We start from the raw sequence: 19,639 nt of genomic DNA on the forward strand, positions 1-19,639 counted from the left end.
CCCTAGAGAGGCCCTTGTCCCTTCCTTAGTCCACCACCCCTAGGCTCACACTGGCCTGTGCCCCATGGGGCACCCAGCCTGTCCTGGGCCCCACACCATCAGGCCTCTCTCCACCCACTCCACACATGAGGCTTTTCTCCACACACTGCCCGGCGCCATCCTGCACTGAAATCCCATAGGTTCCCATGGGCCTGTTCGGGGGAGTTCCCTTTTCCTGGGCTTGGTGTCCTCAGGCTAACAGTGGCCTGGGCCACAGGACAGGTGCCCTCTGTACCTCCTGTCCCCTCCTAAGCCCAGCCCCAAGGGTTCACTGCAGCCTGTGCTACCAGGCCTGTGCTTTCTGGAGCACTTTGCACCTTCCTGGGCCCAGAAACCTCAGGTTCCCCCTCACAGGGCCCCAGGTCCTGCTTTCAGGTAGGAAAGCTGATCCTCCCTGGCCCAGAAACCTCAGATCCCTCTGGTCTGGGCTCCAGGCCCTCCACCCAGGACCTGGCTATTACACTGGGTCCAACCTCAGGCCCTCTGCTTCATGGAGTACCCAGCCCCGGTTTGTGGCAGCACCCAAGGCTTCTCCCTGCCTGGGCAGAGGTCCTGTGGTCTGTGCAGAGCACAAACCCTTCCTGAGCCCAGCACTAGAACCACCCGAGTGGCCTGGGTGCTCTCACTGACCGGATGCTCCGCCCGGAGGGTAGAGCTGGGCAGGGGCTGCTCTCTAGCGACCCAGGCCTGGAGCCAGCCTCCCTTTCCCTCCCAGCATCCTAGGCTGGCTTGGGAGCACCCTGCCTGGCGGCAAGGGGATGAACTGTGTGGCTTCTCAAAATCCCGTCCATTATGCAGCTCCTGGAAGGGCCAACCCAGGGACAGACGCTGGCTGGCTGAGGGATAAGGAAGTGGAAAGGGCTAGAGCTGGAACACGATTCATTTTCTGGGACAAGCCTGAGGGCCACATCCAATTTTGTTGTGCTCCAACACAGTAGCTGGTCCTTGCCCTGTGAGGGACAGGCCCGACCGGACAGGCGGTGCTGAGCAATGTTAGGACCTGGGGGAAAGAATGCTTTATAAACCATGGTGGTGGTGGTGCATGCCTGCAATCCCAGCACTCTGGGAGGCTGAGGCAGAGGAAATGAGTTCAAGCGCAGCCTGGGCAGCTCAGTGACTTAGTGATGCCCTGTATATAGCTCAGAGTGAAGGCCCTCTATTCAACCTGGTCTGATCTGCTGTCCAGTGCCAGGCCTGTGACAGCAGATGAGCATGCAGAGAGGACACCATTGTCCCAAAGTCCCCCTTCTTGTGCTACCCGCTCCTGCATCCCACCCTGGGACACACTGGTCAGGGACTCTGCCCTTCTGATGGACACATGGGACAACAGAACAACAGCCCTGCTCCATGTGCCCAAGGAGAATGGTGACAGCAGAACCCCCAGGTGTTGGCTGAGAACACTGGGGGGGGGATGGAAGTAGCCTCAATGGCAACTCTGACTATAGCAACAAAAGCGCCAAGGGTCCAAGCTCTCTGAACAGGTGGCGGCTGAGGTGTAGGGCTTCTCCAGGAGTCAAGAGCTGCAGCTAGGGCGGGTCAGCAGTCATGAGCTGAGCCTGGGTATGAGCTGTTGCAGGGTGGGGTGGGATCCCAATGAGGAGAAACTGTAGGAGGGCATGTGGTGTGCATATGTGTGCAGGCAAATGTATGTATATGTGTATGTGCATGTATTTATGCATGGATAGTATGTGCAAGTGGATGTATTAGTCAGCTTTTCCATTGCTAGGACAAAATGCCTGACATATACAACCTAAGAAGAAAGGTTTATTTTGATTCACAGTTTCAGAGAGTTCAATCCATGGTCAGCTGGCTCCAACACAGAAACAACATGGCGGAAGGGCCTGGTGGAGGAAAGCCTCTCATGTCATGGCAGCCAGGAAGCAGAGGAAGATGGAATGACAGAGAGAAAGGGTCCAGAGACAAGATGTGCCCTTCAAAGGCACATCGTTGTAACCTACTTCCTCCAACTGGGTCCCAGCTCCTAAGGCCTCATTCAGCTAAGAACTCATCCATGGATCAACCCATTGAGGAGGTCAGCACTCTCATGGTGCAGTCATCTCTCCAGGCCCCTCCTCTGAACATTGCTTCATTGGGGATGGAGCTCTTGATACCTGAGTCTGTCATATTTAAACCAGAACAGGAAGGCAGGTGGGTCTGTGGGTAGTGGGTGTGAGGTTCAGAGTCACAGAATTGCTGTCTAGTTGAGGAGGCAGCTCTGACGCCCAAGGTGGTGACCTGAGTGATGCTTGCCCCTTCTGGAAATTGAGAGTGGGCATTGGAAGGAGAAGGGCAGGGACACCCTTCAGAAACTCACGAGGAAGGTGGAGCGTGGCTGACGAGGGACAGGCCTGTGAGAGTGCTCCTGTGACCTCCTCTTGTGTCTTGGGTGGGAGGCACAGGACTTCAGCCAACCCAGCTGGCAGCACAAGGCCTGGTCTGACCTAAGAGCACCATGTTCCAAGCCCAAACCCAGAAAAGAGCCAGGGAGTCTCTAGGGCAGGGAGGGCCGATGTCAGGCTGTGCACAGCCCTGGGAGGGGAGTCAGTGGCTAGGGGGAGACAGCCAGGACCCCCAGGAGGGGTGCAATCTTCTCTCTTCCAGGTGCCTCTGCCTGAGGCCACACGCTCTGCCAGCCACAAGGGTCTTCCTCACTATCCTGACCTCTCACCTGTCCCCACCATCCCTAAGCAGCAGAGCGATTGAATGCTGTGTCCTTGGAGGTTGAGGGTGCAAGAGGCCCACCCTGCGATTCGCAGCCTAGGCAGAAGGGCCAGAGTGAAGGGTGACTTCCCACCTTACCCAGGAGCCCAGCTTCTAAGACTGGAGACAGTGAGCCTTGGGATTCACACTGCGTTCTGCCTTGTTCCAGGAGCTCGGGTCGTACAGTGGCCTCCTTTGAAAAGGCAGAAAGAGCAGAGGCCATGCCCCTGCCCGAGGTCACACAGCAAGTCCACGCAGAGCCAGACCTAGGAAGCACATCCCTGATTTCCCTGATTCGCAGACTCCAGGGACAAGAACACAAGCCTCAGACGCCTCCGCCCTGCCCTGCCGGGGTGTAGGGCGGAGCTGGCCGGGGAGGGCAGCATCCCAGCCTAATTAGACGCTGTAGAGGAGCAGGGACATGGGGGGCCGTGCTCAGAGATTAGTGCCCCTCCATAGATCACAGGTATGCCAAGGACATAATAAATAATGTGCCCAAAGGTTTTAAAGGTAAAATCAGCAAACCATTAATAATGTCCAGGGAACCATACATCACGCTGAAATCTCCCCATTATGTGCTCCTGAGCCTGCGTGTATTTCCCTGGCTTCCCCTCCCTTTTCTGGTGTGTCCCCCTCCCCCCCAATCTTGGAAGCCTCTCCCCCACAGCCCTAAGCAAGAAGGGTGGGTGTGAACCCTTTTTTGGGGGGAGTGAGGTGCCATCTTGGGAGCTTTATTTAGGGGTGTGGTGGCAACCAGGAGTGAGTAGAAGGGAGGTACCCACTTCGCTTTGGGGGGCCCTCACATTTTTCCTTCAAGTGGGTGGGCTGCAGCTTGTAACCCTGCCCCTCCTCCCCCAGCTCTCAACAGGAATCAGCGTGGCCTCCGCTCCAGGTGACAAGGAGGTTTAATTAATTAACACAAAAGGGTCACTTTCAATAGCAGAAGTGCTGATGGCTGCTTTTTCCAATACAGCTGCTGCTGGGAGAGTGTGGGGCAGGCAGCAGGCACTGGCCTGGTCCTGGAACTGGATGTGCTTTGGAATTTTTGAGTCCAGAGCTGAAGGAAGGGACTTGGCTGTGACATGGGGCAGCAAGGGAGCATGATGACAGCCAGGCAGAGCCATGGGCCTGCACTGCAGCCTCCCTTCTACCCAGGTCGCTCTCTCCTGGACCCAGTTCCCAGCGGCAAAGCAGCCTGGGTGGATGACACCAGGCCGCCTTCGCAGGGCACATAGCCTGAGCTGCTGTAGCCGGAGCTGCTCCCAGCAAGTGGCTTCCCCCAGTGCAAAGTGCAAGTGGGTCCTTGAGAAGAAGCCACTCGGAAGGCAGAAGGCAGAGCCTGCCCTCACAGTTGCGACCCCTGGGGACCCCTGGCAGCTTTGGGGGTGGTCTGGGGTGGACTGTTCAACACCAGCTGGGCGTCCTGCAGTCAGCTCCTCCGTTTCTCTGGGCCCATGTCGCCCCTCACAGTGACCCTGAAGTCCTTCCCAGCTCTGAAATGTGTGTTACCTCCCTGCATTGCTCACCGTCCTGCCGTGAGTGGAGAGGCCCCGGCCATGGTTCTGTAAGGATTCTGGGGGTCCTGCTGCAGAACCTGGGGTCCCCTCAGCCTAGGTGGAGAGACACCCTCTCCTCACTGCTGCCTCCACCCTGCCACAGGGTCCTCGGACTGCACCTCCCATGTGAGTGCCCCCGAGGAGCCTCTGACCCCAGAACTGCCTGGCCCACCACATGCACCTGGTGGACGAGGACTAGAGGACGCCTCCCCTCAAAGGCAGAGGTGCCTGGCATGGCTGGATGGCTGTCCTGAAGGCCTGGGTGCTGGGGTGGGCTCTGAGAGCTTCTCTGTCCCCTGCCCATCCCCTGCCCGTCCCCTGCAACTGCGGAATCCCAGAAATAATCGCCCAGCTGCTGTCTCCTGCAGGGGAGCCTCAGGCCGGGGATGGTCTGCTGAAGGACCCCTCATTCCTTCCTCTGGCCTCTACTTTGCCCACCTGTCCACGCTGGCCTCAGACCTGCCTGCCTTGGTGGTCGGGGGATTCAGGAGAGTAACAGGAAGTATGGACGCATCACAGGAAATAGCTCATAAAGTAGTTATTGTGCTGGCTCACAAACCATTCAGTTTAAGAGTTAGAGAGCAGGCTTGGAGCTCAGCTGGGAGGAGAGCCCATCAAACTAGGGTGGGGTGAAGTGGGAGGGTCTGGCTTGGCCAGAGCAGGGCCAGGGCGTGGGGACAGGGATGGCATTTTGACCTGAATGTCTAGCTCCAAGGGCTCCGTCCTTCACGCCAGGCCGTGTTCCCCACAGAAGCATCAATTCTAATGATAGAATGCACTTTGCCAACCAGCTGTCCTGAGAGACCTGGGCCTCCCTCAATTCCCTGTCACCGAGTCAGACCCTCAGACCCCTCGGCCATGATGGATGGCCCTGAGCTGGCTTTCATGCATCTCCGTCTTCCCCAGAAGCTGTGACACAAGTAATTGGTGTCACCTCCGTGTTCGCATGCCAAGTGCTGACAAAACAGTCCGTAATAGGGGCCTTGGAGCTGTGCCCTTGACTGGGATGGCGGGGGGGTGGGGGGCTGTCAGGAATGGGGCCAGGGCAGCCCAGGGCTCTCGGGGGACCCGAGAAGGTGGCAGTGGCCAGGGGATCAAACGCAAAGGTGCCCCGGTCCCACCGAGGAGCAGGTAGTAGACTCCTACCCTGGTGCCCTGGGTGTTAGGGATGTGATTTGTCCTCAAGGCTGTGCTGATGGATGACACAAGGCTTTCTGTGTGACCCAGTCCATGGCTCTGGGCATCCTGGCAGCGTGGAGGTCCTTTGGAGCCATTGTCCCCTGGCTGCTATCCCCATCACAGTTGATGGTCTGAGGGCCAATGAGTCCAGGCTGCAGCCCTGACAGCAGGGCGCTGGGTCCACCGACTAGGCCGCAGTGGCTCATCCAGGGCCTGTGCCGGCTGCCCTCTGTTTCAGCCCCTGCCTGGCACTGAGAAGCTTCTGGAAACATTCCTGGGGCTGCTGGCTGCTGGATGTGGTCATGTTATCAGGGAGCTTCTTTTAGAAATGGCTCGATAATTATATGTATTCCAGGTCCTTCTTACCCCGAACAAAGAATTGAAGGAGACAAACAAAAACAATGCCAAAGTTTATTTGAAAAGTGAAGGGTGAAGGGGAGAGGAAAAAAAGAGAGGAAAAGATAAAAAGCAAAAATCAAAGTACTCTCTGGGTCTGGGAGACACAGGGTGGGCTCCCGGAAAAGGACACAGTAGTGGGTTCTTCGTGCACCTGTGTCCTTCTATGCTGTCCGCGTCTTGGGAACCCTGGAGAGGTCTAGATACGGGCCATGGGAATCATCTGACACTGTCCTGGGATCTCGTCATTAGCAGGTCCCATGTGTTCCTCCAGCCAGCTCTGCAACGCCCTGTCTTCCTGCCTGTCACAGTGAGGCTACCTGGAAAAGCCAGCCATCGCCTTTTGCCAACTTCTCTCCAGGAAGACACTGGGCAAGAACTACTCCGTGCATTGAGAATCAGAAATAACACTTTGATGTTTTTTCTCCTCCGGTCGGGCGGTGTTTTGTGTAACAGGGGTGTTTTCTTTCATGAAGACTCTGTCATGTCATGGGTGTCTGGTTGGCCCTGGGCTTCATAGCCACAGCGCTCACTTCTGTGACCTGCCCCTCACTTCCGGCTCCATTTTAGCCCCCTGGTCTTCTTGGGTTCTCGTGTTATATTGTTTGCACCTCCTAGGTGACTCTAACGCCTGTTGGGTGGAAGGTGGGGCTGGGCTGTGCACAAGCAAGCCCTTTCTAGTGACCTGGAGAGGGCACAGGGACAATATCCCTTCCCTGGTCTCCACCTGCCCCGTGCCATCCTCCTGCAGTCCCCAGTTCTGGCCAGAGGATGGACTGCATGTGCACACTTATCCACGAGCTGTAGTGACCACAGCACCCCTGTCATCAGCTGCCTGTCCTGCCTGAGGCAGAGGCAGCTTCTCTTGGCGACCCTCCCTGGGCACCTGCAGGGGATTTAGCCATTGCCACAAGTTGGCCTCATGCTTGGCCGAGGCCCCGGGTATCCATCTAGTGTCTCTGGTGCCCGAAAGGGTTAAGGTCAAGGGTAGGAGGGAGCTGGAGGGCACTGGCACAGGGCGCTCCTGGGAGCCCTTGCCTTGCAGGCCATCCCCGACCCCAGGAAGCTGCAGGGCCCCTTCGTGGGTCAGTGGCTCACTGTCTGTAAGTCTCCCCTCCTTGGAGGAAGGGCCCCTAGAGGGAATGAGCAGGCGCCAGAGGAGGGGCATGGCTCCTGGGAGAGCCCTGGGTGCCCCCAACTGTTGGCCGCAGAGCAGTCTCCTGCCCGGCCCCTGGGACCTGCAAATCCTTCCTCGGACTGTGCGGCCCGGGAGAGTCCCCGCCGCCGCTCATTGTCCCAAGGCTGCCACTTTTCCTCTGCTGCATTGTTCCCTTATCAGCATCCTACACGCTGCAGCGGCTGCACAGGAAAGCATGGCCTTCGCTGAGGCCGTCACCGAGGCTGCAGACCGGCCAGGTGTCCTGCCGCACAATCGGCCCTGCCAGGCCTTTCCCAGAGGCCGGCCGGCGGGTGCTGGTGTAGCCAGAACACATCCTGCTGTCCTCAGGGAAGCCTGGTCTCCAAGCATGGGGTGGGGCTGGAGATGCAGCCCGGGGCCCACACAAGGTCCCCAGGTCTCTGTGAGGTGAGGCCAGGGACCATCCGGAGTCTGTGCATTCAGGGTCCTTCTCTGCTTGTCCTATGGAAAGGAGCAAAGAAGGTGACAAGATAACGAGCTTCAGAGACTGCCCTGGTCAGACAAGGGGACATGCATGAGAGCCACGCTGAGTCAGGAGTAGCTCATGCCCAAAGCGAGACTTAGGTGAGGCCCAGACCGGGAAGGCAGCTCCACCCAGAGCTTGGGGCGCAGGGGCTGGGAGGGAGGAACCCATTTTTGCTCCACACTGAGCCAGAATATTCTCAAGTCTCAGGAGAGCTGGGTGGTACAGATGCAAGACACCTGGAATAAAGTTTAAACTTTTCCCATAAAGAATGCTTTTAAAAGTATTCTGTGTCCCATGTGCTCTTTGGCACAACACACTGAAAAATCGCTGTTTGTGTGGAATCCAAACATAACTGGACGTCCTGTACTGCAGTTGGTGTAGGACATGGCAGGGTCCGTGGAGGTCCAGGCACGGCAGGAAGTGACCCGTGCCTTGAATTGCCCGGAGCCTCTTGCCTGAGCCTTCAGGGGAGGCCTGTGGGCCTGGGGTGAGTTCCTGAGGTCTCCTCCAGTGGGACCCTTCCTCAAAGCTTGTGAGTACCCAAGGGAAGACCACTGTACTCCCACAGATGGACGTGTCCCGCCCTCTGCTGGCAACTGAGGATATGACAGGGCCTCCTTTTCAGGACTCGCTGAAGTCACCTGCCAGAGAAGCATGGGCAACCCTGGCTCAGCTCTTCACCTTTTGGGGGAAATCTGACCAGTGGCCTCTCATGAGTCTTTATTGCTGGCAAATCCAATTTCTTGTATTCTATTCAAGTGGGAACTTGGAGAAAACAAAATGTCAAGTTCACTGATATTTGGGTTCCAGGAGGTGTGAACTTGGAAACTTGTAGAAATAATACAGGCTCACAACAATGTGAAGGTCACATCTCTCAGGCCCTTAGGAAGGCAGGTCCCCAGGCCAGGGTGACCCCGCGGGTGTGGAAGACCTCCTGTCACCAGGCAGGAAGTTATTATCTCGTGCACTGTACCGTGAACAAGACTCCACAGCCCCTGGCTGTGTGTGGAGAACTATCCGCTCCTGTCAGTCACTTTGCTGCCACTCAGGACACCTCCAGACCACCAGTCCCCTTAGCACTGAATTGTCTGCACTGCTCAGCAGGTTCCTATTTGCGTTCCTGGCACAAATACCATCCCTCCAAATAAGTCACTGGAGCATAAGGACAGGGGCCCGTGGATTCCTGTCCATGTATGAAATACGCCACCATCAGGATATTTATAAGCCAAATGTAAAACAGCCTTGATTGTAAGTGTGAACAAATACAACCACAAGGGTATAAATACACCAACAGGCTGATGGGGCCTCAATCAACTGGAGACGCCTTAAATAAACTGAATTCAATGACGTGAATGCATCATTGGGCTCAAAAGCTAATATTCACTTGGAGTAAACAAACTGTACAAATACAGTAGCATATTTTAGGTGGTCTTTAAGCAAAATGGAGCTGAAAGTACAGAGGCTTCTCACGTGCTCTCTGCCCCCCCCATGCACAACCACCCACTGTCCACACGCCCACCAGAGCCGTGTCTCTGTGTCACTGAGGGGTCCACACTGATACATCGGTTCACTCTTCACGCTGGTGCCGCTCTTGGCTTTGCACACTCTATGGGTTTAGACCAATGTCCACGGACCTGTGTCCACCCCCACAGTACCCCAGAGGAGTCTCCCTACCCTAGGGATGCCCTGTGTCCCTACCTGTCCCCCACTCCCAGAAACCCCTGGTCTTTTCACTGTCTCATAGCTTTGTACAAATAGTGCACTGTGAAAGGCTGGGAACTTCGCAAATATCACCAGAAGCCAGACTTATCGTCCAGATAGGCTCCTGGCTTTGTACACTTTGGATCTTATTTCTCACCCAGTTGGTAACCTAGTCCCACTGCTGGGGACCTCAGCACATTCCCGGGGAGGCACCATCATCCTCCGACCTCAGGGAGCTTTGTGAGCTGTGGCTGCCCTGGGGTGGTTAGCAAAATTTAACTTCCATGGAAGCGATGAAATGCACACACGCTGTTGAACCCAGCTAAATCAGTCTTAACTCAGGATTCCCACAGCCAGATCTAAAAATGGCCTTGGCTCTGCCTGTGCCACTTAGCAACAGGGCAAGAGTGACTCAGAAGCTGGGTTGCAAACAAGCAACAGTCTCAACCCAGTTGTGATTACGGTCTCTCACTTCAGCAGGTTTCTCAAACACATGCCTCCTGTGAGCACGTTGCTCGATAGGGTGCTTTGCCTAGCACGGAGTGGCCCCAGACTTAACTGACACCATACATCGAGGCCAATTCCCAAGACAAATATCGTTGATGTTATCCACAAAACCCGGCTAGGAGAAAGACACTAAAGATATCAGCGTGGGACACTTTTCTAAGAAGGGGGGCCTGGTAAGGGTGATTCTGATTCCTGCATTACTTATAAACCCAATAAAGAACCAAACACTGTTAATGGTCTATCTCACTCTGCGCTCTCCGATAATGTTACGTTTAAACTGTTTATGTTCAAAGAAGGTCTGATTTGTCCTGTCCCCACCCTGCCCTGTCCTCCACCCAGAGATGTTACCATGGCAGCAAATGCCCGGTAAACAAGAATAATAGAGGGAAGGCATCTTGGGGAAGCAATCTGGTCTGCTGGGATGTGAAGTGAGGTTCAAAGTTGGTGGAACAGAAAGGAGGAAGTAGAAGACAATGGGTCGTGTTGGTGCGAGGGTTTCTCGACGGGGGAGTGCTGAGGCAGGGCCCTTTCTGGCTAGGGCAGGGCGCTCTTGGGAGCCCACAGCCTTCTCTGTTAGGCTCTTCCAAGGCTGGAGAACCAGGCGATGAGTACTCTCCACCCTGAGAAGTCTTTCTTTCTCCAGGCCTAGGTTCATGCTTGGATTTTAGGTAAGCAGTGCCCTCTGCTGCTAGACAGGGTGCACTGCAGCCCACAGGTAGTAGCTTCTTGTGGGGCCTTGGTCTACACAGGGGACCCTCAAAGGGAAGTGGAAAAGGTGGAAACCATAGTGTGACACTATGCATCTTCAGTCACAGGACAGGCTTGCAGCCCCACAACACACAGTCAGCCTTCCACACCTTGGGCTCAGTATCTGGGGATTCAACCATTTGCAGGTCCTAGACAGGCCTGTGATGCATGCCACTGAACTGAACATGTAGAGACATTTCCCTATTAATCCAGTATGATGACTGTTCACACAGCATTACCTACATTGTGTAAGTATTCTAGAGATGACTAAAGCCTACAGGGCAGTGTGCATAGGCTGTACACAAAGGCTACAGCTTTTCCTAAAAGGGACTCGGGGATCTGTGGATTTTAGTATCCATGTGGGATCCTGGCCAATGCCTCGTGGACACTGAGGGGTAACTGTGTTTAGATTCTGGCATGGGTTGAGGTTTTACACATCCCTTAGGATTTTATCAGCAAAGATACTGCCAGACAGTCAAGTTTGCTGGATAATTAAAAAATAAAACAAAACCATTTTCCTCCCTGTTTAGATCCAGGGAATGGCTGTGTCCTTATATCACCAGGGCAGGTTTGGCAAGGGGAACAGAAGCCTTTGCAGTACAGGGCTTAGTGGGAGAATCAAAAGTTCAGCACATTCATCCCTCCAGGGCCTCCAACATTATGTGATTAAGAGAGGTCAAGATCATTGACTCCTGTGAGTGGTGTAAGTCAAAACATCTCCCCAGGAAACCTGAATCTTCTCCTGAAGCCGTGTGGAGGCTACCACATACATCGCAGTCTAGGAGAACTCAGCCTCCACGGAGTGAGACAGAGCTCCTTCGGCCCTTGGCTTTCCGGCTGGCCCTCACTGTGGACTCGTTTGACCTTAAGTGCTTTGCCTGACCTTTGCACCCTCTCGGCTCTCACCTGCAAAGTGATGTCCAAATTATCTTCCGGCTCCCTCTGAGATCAGCTACCCTGCTTCCTTCTCTCCCAGGCTTCTGCCAGACTCTTAGGGTAGACCAGTTGCCTCCCTGTGAAGAGGAGAAAGGGTCCCAAGAGAGCTCTGATGCCAGGTGCCCTTGCAACCGGGGCCCCTACCACTGGCCCTGCCATCTCCATTCACGTGTGAAGTCAGTGAGAATCTAGTCCTTCCCAGAGTGAGAGTGAAGGACAAAAGGAAAGCCCTCTACATTATACACAGCCACCTGACCACTACGGGTGTGCTGGCCAGGCATTTGACTGTCTTGAAGGGCTTCATCAGGCAATAGTGCCTGCCCTCACTGTGTTTGTGACATCTTCAGAGTGACAAGTCTGTGGCAGGCTTCAGAGTGACAGGAGGACCACGCCCAGGGGATCAAGCTCATTTTCCGTGCAGACTTTGTCCCAGGGGGCTGCCTGCACAGGACCACCCTCAGCCTTCAGCCTTCACGACTTGGGTGATGCCCTGGGCAGCTCTGATACCTCATTTGCTGCTCCAAGTCTGTTCGGGAATAGACAGCTTTCCATGGAGGTCAGACTCCTTTAGCACCGTGTGGGTTGATTTTCTTCTCCAAGTTTGGGAGGGGAGAAGCAGATAAAGTTGAAAAGGAATGGAGGCTATTTAACAGGTTCCCAGAGAGCTTCTTGAAAACTCCCCAGCCATGGGACACCCCCCCGGCCCCGGGAAGATAACAGACATGAGTGACAGATGGAGCCCAGGGCTCCCTTTGATGTCTTTCCTCAGCAGAGCTTGTGGCGCCTGGGTTCCATGCTGACCGAAGCATTTGTTCTACTGTGACTGAGGCCCAGGATAAACAGAAGCTCAGCTTCCTCTGACTGCAGGGCCAGCCGTGGAGGACCAGGAGGAAGCTCTTCAGGGCCTGGGTTCTGCTGGCCTGCACCCCTCCCCTATGTCCGGGGAATGCTGGCGGCCGAGTCTAAGCTGAGGTTCACTGAGGAAGGTGAAAAGCCAGGGTTGGCCTTGTCAAACCTACACGTGTGTGTGCGCGCGTGCGCACACACACACACACAGGCCTGTAAACTGTAAATCCAGGACTGTAAATACAGGATTCGGCCTATCAATGAAACAATAAGAGCTGGATTCAATGAGGGTTTAAGGTTTTGTTGGGATTCTATTGTGTAGGCTGGAGTTTCTTCATGCAGTAGTATAGCCAGTGGCTTCCTGTTATGGAAACAGTCAGACCCTGACATTCAGAAAGTCAGTCTATACAGCGACTGGATAAACAAGCAAGATAACCATCAGCCATAATTGACACAATGGCCAAGAGGGCATTGGCTGGGGACAGGGCTGGCAGAGACCCAAACAGTTCAGAATACAGCGCAAGCCATCGCCTGCTGACAGTTGCCGTTCACTGTGCGCTGGGCCTACACTGCCACCCGGCATGGTGGCCCGCAGGGTGCACACACGGGTCCCATGCTATTGACAGTCAGCAGCTCCGTCTCAGGGTGACTCTCTGCAGGCCTGTGCAGCGGCTGGGCTGGCTTTGCTCTCACTGAGCCCAGGTCCTATAACTTGGGGTGAGCTCGGCCAGGCTGAGACTTGCACCTCATTCAGTTTCCCTACTGCAAACTAACATGTTCGGTCCTCTGCTCTGTTCCCTTTGAGATGGCAGCGAAGGGAAGCAGCAGAAACCGCTGTGCTTTGTAAAGCGTCTGAACGTCAGGCTCACCCCTTTCATCATTACCACGCTGGGCGCAGCGTGAGCATTTTCTGTCCTCCAGACTGCTGTCGCCCACACTGCAGGACCCTGGTCCCCACGGCGCTCACTCCACACACGTCCATGGGGCTAACCTGGCTCGGGTACCAGCGGGTCACAGAGAATGACCCAGTCTTCTAACCAGACAGTGTGGCCCATCACCCTGGGTCCCGGCCTGGAGATTCGGAGGCCTCTCTGGCCCCCCCACATCTTTCTCTGAGCAGCTAAACTCTGTCTGAAAGGAAGAGCCCAACATTTGGCATTTTGGTTAAATTAGGGTTCACTGGGAGTGTGGTCTGGTATCAGGAGAGCCTTCCAGTGGACAGGAGCCTGGGGACATCCAACCACTGGACCTCCCTCATCTTCTGAGTAGGTCAGAGGGTGGCTCAGGGCACTGTTAGGGATGAAAGGGACATTCAGAGTCCAGAGGGACAGGGGGGCTGTGGGGGCTCTTGGAACCATTGTGCGGGACAGAGGACAGGAGGACAGAATGTGAGCACTAGCTTGTGCTTGCTGTAGCGTTAAGTTCTGAAATTTAAAGGCAAAGGGGTTCAATCCAATTTGTATTTTTGAGGGGCAGGAATTTGCTTTTCAGAGTTAGCAAGGATTTAGAGGTCATTCCAGCCTACAAACTCAGGCTCAGAGGGAGGGTGAGGTTTGCCAACAGTCGCAGGACAGGTGACCTGCAGGGCTGAGGTGGGAACCTGGGTTTTCCAAGTCCACCTTCGACCCCCTCCAATCCCTGCCACCAACAAGGCCACCCTCGGGCCAGTGGCTCCCTGGCCGCTCCATTCCCCACTGCCTAGGAAAACAGCAGCCAGCAATGACACCCAGAGCAAGGGGTTCTTCAGGCCAAGAGCATCCATCCTAGAACCCCAAACCAGAGCACTTCCCATGTCTAGAGCACTCTACAGTTTATAAAGCACTTTCCATTCTACATGACCTTGGCCACTGCCTGCATTCACAGTGTCCCATGATCATATGGGACAATCACGCGTGCCTGGGGCTTGGCAGTTAGCCCCAACCCAGAGTCTACTAACCACCCCACAACATCTGCCCAAACTTCAAATCCACAATCCCTGCTGAAACACTGCTCAGAACTCAGTGGCAGGAGGGACAGCAATGACTTTGCCTGTTTTCACTATGGCTGGCAACTTCCAAACTCACATTAAATACCAGTGTTCCAGCCAGGTGTGGTCTGCATGGCTTTCATACTAGCCCTCTGGGAGTCTGACACAGGAAGATCACAAGTTCAAGCCTAGCCCGAGCAACGTAGTAACTTCACAAGACCTTGTCTCAAAATAAAAAAGAGCTGTGGGTATAGCTCAGTGGGAAGTATATAAAGTTTATTATATATAGTTCACCCTCAGTACCACAAAAACCGAAAACAGAAACTGTTCAACTGCTATTGCTCAGACTGAAACCTGTGTTGCTCCCAAGTTCTTGGTGGAAACAGATCTCGTCCCCGATTCTCAAAGGAGGTGAGTTTGCCCTGGCCTGCTGTGGCCCATGGCTTCCGGGTGGAGACACACAGGGTGATGATGATGTGGCCTCGCCAAGGAGGCAGAGGGCAGGAGGCTGCTGGCTCCACAAACTGCCGACTTGCCACACGCTGGCTTCCACCTTGTCCTCGGAACATCGGCTCCACGGCTTGGAAGACGGAGAAGCAGCGCCTGCCTGGGACAGAGCGTCCCCTTCCCTCTTGCCCTGTAGGACTGCTGGCCCGGGACCCTGCCCCTGCTGACCTTGGCGAGTCGTGGCCAGGACTCCGGCTCCTCACCTGGCCTGTGCTTTGTGGTCAGCTACAGCTCTTGCGGCTCTTCCCACGTCCACACCTGCACCACTGTCTCACTCTGGACTGGCTTTGTAGCAAAAGCTCACAAAAGCTTCACTTCGCACCCTGGAGTGAGAGCTGATGCTTGGGCTCTGGGTTTGCAGCTTTTTCCAGCACCACCTCACCTGATCCCCAAATTCTTGGACTTGGGCCTTTCAGGGTTTTGGCCAAGGAAGATTCCAGCCTCTGTCCTGACGACTGCTGTCCAGCTGGCCCTGGCACACACCACTTAGAAGAAGATGCACTGCTTCTATCCAGACTCAAGAGATGCCACCTTGCTGCTCCTCATCAGCGCCCTCTGCCCGCTCTCAGGGGCAGAGCTTTTCAGTGACTTTGTCTGCCAGTCCCTGATTTCTTCCTCAGGGACAATGTGGAGAGAATGATGGGAAACACAACCCAGCCAGCCGCGTTCACCCCTGAGCCACAGAGACCACAGAGGGGCGTGTCGGGGCAGGGCAACTCACGCGACCTCACACGCTGCTTTTGCTGGAGCTGAAGGTGGGCTCTCAGGCTTTCAGAGTCCACAACAGGACCTGCAATTCCATGAGGTTGTTTCTAACTCAGGCCAAAGGTTCAGGGCAGGTGGCTTCTTGTGGCTTCAAACCTCTGTCCCTCTTGCCTGATGAGAAAACCCCACCCTGTCTGGCAGCAGGGGTGCCCTGACCCGGCTCCCCCAACCTGCTCTCCACCCGCTCCAGCTGCCGGCCTTTGTGGCCTGTCCCCTCCTCCCCATGTCCCCCAAACCTTTCTGTCCCTCCAGGGTTTCCATTCTGTGATGGCTCCCTGTGGGAACCTCCCCTGTGATCCTATGTTGCAAACCGCACACCTGGGGTCAGTGAGAATCACTTGCCTGAGGCTTCGCAGGGAGTGAGTGAGAACCTCCTTCAGAGAGGACAAGGCATTCTGGGGAGCTTTCTAGTGAGAAGCAGCAACAAGTCGGTCAGCAAATGAGCAGCCCACTTTGAGGGGTGACAACCTGCGTTCTGGGCATATTAGTGGGGGTACGGTGTGGGCCAGTCCCTCTCCAGTCTGTCCCTCTCTCCGCCCTCCTGGGAGCTGGGCAGAAGCCTTTGTCCACGGTGCGGCTGCCTCCACCCTGGCACGGACATCTCCCTCCTCTGCTTGGCAGTGCTGCAGACCCCGGCGGATGTCCCCAGTGGCTCTGCACTTCCGGCCGTGCGTTGGTGGCAGACAGCTTCCTGCAGACCCGGCTTCCTGGCCATGAGGACTAAGGAGGGTCTGTACCACTTATTGGTTAGGACTCTTCTGGCAGCCCGCGGGCCTCTGTAATCCTGGGGGTTACAGAGCTCTCTGCCCTCTTTCAGCCTCAGTCACCAGACCAAAAATAAGACACAGGAAAATACACAGCCCCACACTCAAGGGCTGTGTCTGTTTTCATCCTCCTCTTTGTTACCGTCGTTACCTTCAGGACCTTGGGGGACACGAAGATGCAGTTGTCTCTGATGTCGTATGGGTAACTCTAGGCCCTGGGGGACTAAGGAGATGCAGCTCTGAACAGGGCTGCACTGGACGCTGCACCCTGAGCAACTCCAGCGAGAGGACTGCTCTGCGGCTTGGATGTTCATAGGTCACGTGGACTGCGGAGCTCCACACTGTCTCCTCAAGGCGGGGCCAGAAGGCTGGGCTTGCAAGTGGTGGGGCTTGGGGCTCCCAGCTCCCAGCAATGCTGTGACAGCAGACAGGGCCCTGTGATGTCCCAGTGACTATGAGGTCAGATACCTGTGCAGACAAGGCAGGCTCCCTGGTGTGTGGCATGGGATAGGCCAGACAGGCTCTTGGGGTGGAGAGCCCTCTAGCCTGGGAGGTGTGACGCATCCTCTGGACTAGGTCAAGGCACCGCTGGCCTGGGATCTCCTGTCTGCTCAGCTAGTCAAATGGGGAACCGTCTCCAACGTAGAGAGCCCAGGAGTCTGTAACATATTTCCACCTTGAGCAAAGGCCTCCTCCCATTTCAGGAGGGCAAGGCTCTTCCGGCTGGGACTATGTGCCTTGCCTAAGAATCTGCTCGGTTAGGGTGATGAAGCCAGCCTCGACCTCTCATCCCAGCAGCTCCCCCAGCATCCGATAAGGAGAAGGCTGTCAGTGGGCAGTGGGCAGTGTGTATTCTGTGGCCCACACCATGATGCAATACACTGACACGAACACTGTAGGCAGCGGGCAGACCTGTCCCCTCCAATCCCCACCCCTGCCCTGCATCTGGCTCCTCCAGGCATCCGTCCCGGTTCATGTGGGCTTTTGGGACAGAAGCCTCCTGTGCTCTTTGGTTGGAGTAGCTCCCTGGGTATACAAGCTGGTTTCAGATCATGGCAGGTAGCACTGGATGTGCTCACCTGGGAGCTAAGGGCTAGGGGCAGTGATGGAAGAGACATGCTCTAGGTCCTTGGAGGGGCTCCTCGGAGGGTGTGTCCCAGCCTCCTGGAGAATGCACGGCCCTTGTCAGTTTCCAACCCCAACCTCCCTGCTGCTGGGGACCTGGCTGGCGCCTGTGTCACCACTGCTTGCAGCCACCTGTCTCTGGGTGTACCTGAGTGTCTCTCCTGAGCCCCCAGTGGAAACCGACCTTCAAGGGGAGCTGTGACCACAGGACCTGCTCACGGGCCCTGCCTTCTCCTCTGCTCTGGACGGATTTAAGAGTTGGGCCCGCCAGGATCAGGACACATCCATCCCAGACCCCAGGGTCCCAGGTCCACATGGGTCATGGCTGTGGGGAGGTCGGGGCACGGCCCAGGGGTCGGCAGGGAGATCTGGCAGCACTGGCCGCCCCTGGGCCTGAATGAATGGAAGTCCCGGCGGAAACACCTGGTGGTAACGGAAATCCAGGACAACTTTTATTATCCCTGTTCACAGGTCCATTCAGCCTACATTGGGGGCTTCCTATTTCCTCTGCTGGCACTTCACACTCATTCATAACAAGAAAAGCCATTGTGCTCCCGAGTTATGGGCCAAGGAGCCCCATGGGGCGGGCATTAAACACATCGGCCCGAGACTTATTTTTAAAATCCCCCACCAGGTTGCAGCTTATTTTTTCCTCCTCCCACCATGAAACCTGTAGAAGACGGTTTTCTCTCAACCTCAAGAAGTAACAGTGAAAACAACTGCGCTGTCCTTTCTGGCTCCTTTGGCCACGACCTCTGGGATCCCCCCGTTGGGAAGGGAGCTCCCCTCAGCTCGCACTTTGTGGGTTGGTGGGAGGTGAGAGATTTAGCCCAGTGGCTCAGTCCCGTGGGCAGGGGAAGAAGAGGGCCAGACCTGTAGGCTCCCTCGGTTCCCAGTGTCCTGGAGTCACATCTCGTGGTCCACGTGGCACGTGGAGAGGAGCCTCCTTTGTGTGGGCACCGCCAGCCCTCCGGGCATGGTTTCTCTCCACCTGCGGCCGACAGAGATGCAGGGACCAGAGCTGCCAGAAAGAGCCTCGGCCAGCTTGCATGAGGACTGAGGGGGCCAGGAGCTCAGGCCGTGTCCCGGGCAGGCCCTCCCTGAGATGCATCTGGCTTTGGGAGCCTCTTGGCCATAGTAGCCACCTGCCATGACTCAGTATGGCTGGGGACCTTCACGGTGGCTCTCCTGGCAGCTGGTACAGCTCAGAAGCCAACTTGGTAGGCAACAGTACCCCAACAGGGCAGAGATTCACTGGGTTTTGTTTGATCACATTGCTTATAAGAGAAACAATTATTCTGACACTTGTTAAAACGGCAAGGAAGACCACACTGGAGCCTCCCCACAGGGGTCAAGATGACCACAACAGGGAGGAGAGGGGGACTCAACTCAGACGGCAAGAACTGGGGCGCTTAGAGCCAGGACCAGTGCTGACGTGGAAACTGAGAGGAGCCACGGGAACAAGGATTTGACTTGACCAGGGGAGAGGACGCCTGCTGCAGGCACGTGGGAGAGCAGAGGTTTTCTGGGGTCGAGTGACCATCTACTGAGGGGGAGCAGCTGTCAGGACTGCGAGACGGGCTCCAGACTGACTTTGCAGGACTCCGAATGAAGGATCAGGGTCAGACAGAAGCTGAGGATCAGGCCGAGAGGAGAAGAAGCCCAGAGGACCCGGTTTGAAGTCCTCACGGAAAGGCTCTGCCATGAGCCTGTCCCAAACTCGGGGAACAGGCTTGCTCGGAGGAGCACGTCTCTCCTGGGTTGAGACAGTCCCGCGGTAGATGAGGTCTTTCCTGCCACCTTTTCCTTGCCTTGCTGGGGGATGGAGATGCTGACTCAGTGCCACGGAGTCCAAGAGAGGAGAATGCTTTGGGAAGCTCTGAGCCCCAGGGCTGCCAGAGAGTGGTGGGGTGTGGGGCTGGGTCACCGCAGACCCCGGGAGGAGGTCTGTGAGGCAGTGGACCCTCGGCCCACCATGGGCTCTGGAAAGGGGACAGGTTATCTTCTCTGCCTTCTCGGCTCTGATTTGGAGTTTTGCTAGGTGGGGAGGCCCTGGAAGTAAGAAACAGGGAAGAATAGGTGCGGGGATCCCAAGTTCCTGTTAGTCTCAGGGCCCATGGGTGGGATTATAGCTCGGCTTGAGGAGGACACCGACCGTGGAGGCAGGACACGCTCCTCATCCCACCCCAGCCTGTCCACTTGCCCTGGCTGAGGGCAGGGGAGGACCTGCCTGCTCCACCC

General features: G+C 55.9%; 1 protein-coding gene across 2 annotated transcripts in view; it reads right to left on the reverse strand.

Annotated features, from left to right (window-relative positions):
• Positions 1-5,869: 5,869 nt before the first annotated feature.
• The window catches only part of Prss55 (serine protease 55), a 98,195-nt gene continuing 84,425 nt past the window's right edge, over positions 5,870-19,639 (reverse strand). For both annotated transcript variants that reach the window (XM_087216695.1, XM_021261352.2), the window contains 2 exons: positions 11,396-19,450; positions 5,870-7,509 (listed from right to left, as the gene is read on the reverse strand). The gene's annotated coding sequence lies outside the window, so the exon portion shown is untranslated. The remainder of the gene's footprint in view (positions 7,510-11,395; positions 19,451-19,639) is intronic.

The sequence above is a fragment of the Heterocephalus glaber genome, unplaced genomic scaffold (genome assembly GCF_053883595.1).
Source record: "Heterocephalus glaber isolate CG9 unplaced genomic scaffold, H.glaber_assembly_v1.0 deba00001460, whole genome shotgun sequence".
Lineage (NCBI taxonomy): Eukaryota > Metazoa > Chordata > Mammalia > Rodentia > Bathyergidae > Heterocephalus > Heterocephalus glaber.